This window comes from Amphimedon queenslandica, unplaced genomic scaffold (assembly GCF_000090795.2).
Source record: "Amphimedon queenslandica unplaced genomic scaffold, v1.1 AMPQUscaffold_12064, whole genome shotgun sequence".
Lineage (NCBI taxonomy): Eukaryota > Metazoa > Porifera > Demospongiae > Haplosclerida > Niphatidae > Amphimedon > Amphimedon queenslandica.
The window spans coordinates 9,268-11,452 of record NW_003547697.1 but is presented as its reverse complement, the minus strand read 5'-3'; the positions used below and the strand labels follow the sequence as shown (position 1 = coordinate 11,452).

At 35.2% G+C, this 2,185-nt stretch overlaps 1 long non-coding RNA gene across 1 annotated transcript; it reads right to left on the bottom strand.

Annotated features, from left to right (window-relative positions):
• Positions 1 to 471: 471 nt before the first annotated feature.
• LOC109588485 (uncharacterized) lies at positions 472 to 1,386 on the bottom strand. Its single transcript, XR_002188192.1, has 3 exons — positions 1,278 to 1,386; positions 1,143 to 1,224; positions 472 to 600 (listed from the first exon to the last, which is right to left on the bottom strand). It is a non-coding gene; the product is annotated as an uncharacterized LOC109588485 (long non-coding RNA).
• Positions 1,387 to 2,185: the final 799 nt, after the last annotated feature.

Genomic DNA, 2,185 nt, shown 5'->3' with positions numbered 1-2,185 from the left:
ATTTACACATACATGTACATGCACTTGCATTACTGCACATACCGGTATATGTACATATACATTTACATGTATACTAACAATAATATAAAGCCCAACATACACTGAGCAACTTTGTTGCTGGCAACTTGTGGTCAGACCTTTGATGTGGTTGTGCAGAAAGCAGAGAGACTCTCAACTTCTGGCAACAAGTTGCCTCACCACATCAAAGGTACTGGCAACAAAGTTGCTCAGTGTATGTTGGGCTTAAGGTATGTACTGTACATGTGCATGTACATACCTTATATGTCACAGTACTATATTTCTTACACATATTACTGTACATGCATTATGAACATGTATATTAACAATAATTAAATTACTAGTACTACATGTGTACATGTACATGTACCTACAAAATCTTAGATTAATGAATTTCGTAAAAGTAATTAAAAATTAATTTTTCAAAAAATCCATTTCCTCTCTCTCTTACTCTTTTGATCCTTTAACATGTTCATATGATTGCCTAATGACGTCAGTGTATTCATCAGTTTGGAGGTCCCACATCTTCAGTGCATGATCCATACCAGCTGATAATATACAAGTGCCTTCGAAATTAAAATCCTAAAAATGAAGAAAACAATTGTAACGACGCTGGGGGCTATTGCTTAATATTTTCCCTATCGTAATAGGGTGAAGACAAGTTAACAGAGATTCAGCTTAAAAGAAGACTCTCTTACTAAAGAGTAATACAAGAACACTTCAAAAGAACACGAGCAATGGTGCAGAAACCACGCCCTTCAATTAATAATAATAATAATCAAATGATAATGAATAAATGGGGTATTACACAATTATCATTATTATCATTATAAAGTTCTTTTCCACAGGAATAAAGCATACTATAGCCACACTCTCTATAGCGTACACCTCCATTTAACGGACAGCACCTAGTGTACCAATTACATTCCTTACTGTATAAAATAACCTCCACATAAAGGACACCTCTGTATAACAAAGCAATTTTCTTGTATGAAAGTGTCCATTATATAGAGGCTAGTCTGTACATATTCATGTACATGTACATGTACATGAATAAAATCTTTTCCCTTTAACATTATGTGTATGTATCATATTCACATGCATATTGATGTACATATATATACCTTTACTAGCTGATAGTAGGAGGTTATTGTCTTTTGGATGAATCTGTAACTCATTCACAGCATTACCATGACCAGTAAACGTCTAAACAACAACAAACAAATAATATAAACAAACAACAAACAAATTATACTTACAATAATGCAGGGGCGTATCTAGGAATTGGGGAAGGAGGTGCTAAGGGCGTGCAAAGCGCGCCGCGATTTTGGTCACACCCACTTTTACGGCGGTAAAACGGCCTTTTCCTGCATTTTCGTCAATTACGGGTGGGGCCAAGATCATTTCAAGCATACTGCTATAGAGCTGTTGCACGGAAGTAATCAACGGGAGGGTGTGGCTAAAATTGAGCTAAATTGTCCACCATTTTGGGTGGCAAGAAGGCCAAGAATGAATGGGGGAATGGAGAAAAAAATTTAAATAAATTCTGCAGTTGACATTCCAGGCTAATGCAAGGTAGGAGATGAAGATATTGAGTAAATATAATTTTTTTAGTGTGGATCCACATATATAGCACTTGGTATTGTCTTTCTGTATTTCTCTTCTCTTTAAAAGTGCTTCTCTATTCAGGCAGTAAGGAATGGGAGCATCATCATTGCCTGGTCTTAGGATTTTAGGTACACCATGATAGGCTAATCTGCTCTCCTTTGACATTATTATGATATCCCCACTCCTTATCATGAGGGCTAATGGTGGGATGGACTTAGTGTGACCACCAATCAGGAAAATAGCTGACTGACCAAAACTATAAAAATGTGATGATAATAATAATAGAATAACAATATTGTACAAATGCATTTTAATGTGAATAAATCTGATAATCTCTACTGGATGTATTGCACTAATATTGGGGTGAAATCATTTTAATTTCTGAGTACTCTCTGTACTGTTGATGTGACATCATATTACATCAAGTGGTCTTAAACTAAAAATCATATTTATTATAATTACACTTTGCTGCATGTGCAAAAACACTTATTTGGTATTCAAATCTGAATTTGTGGATGCAAATCACATGATGCACTTGCATCTGCATATACAGTACATG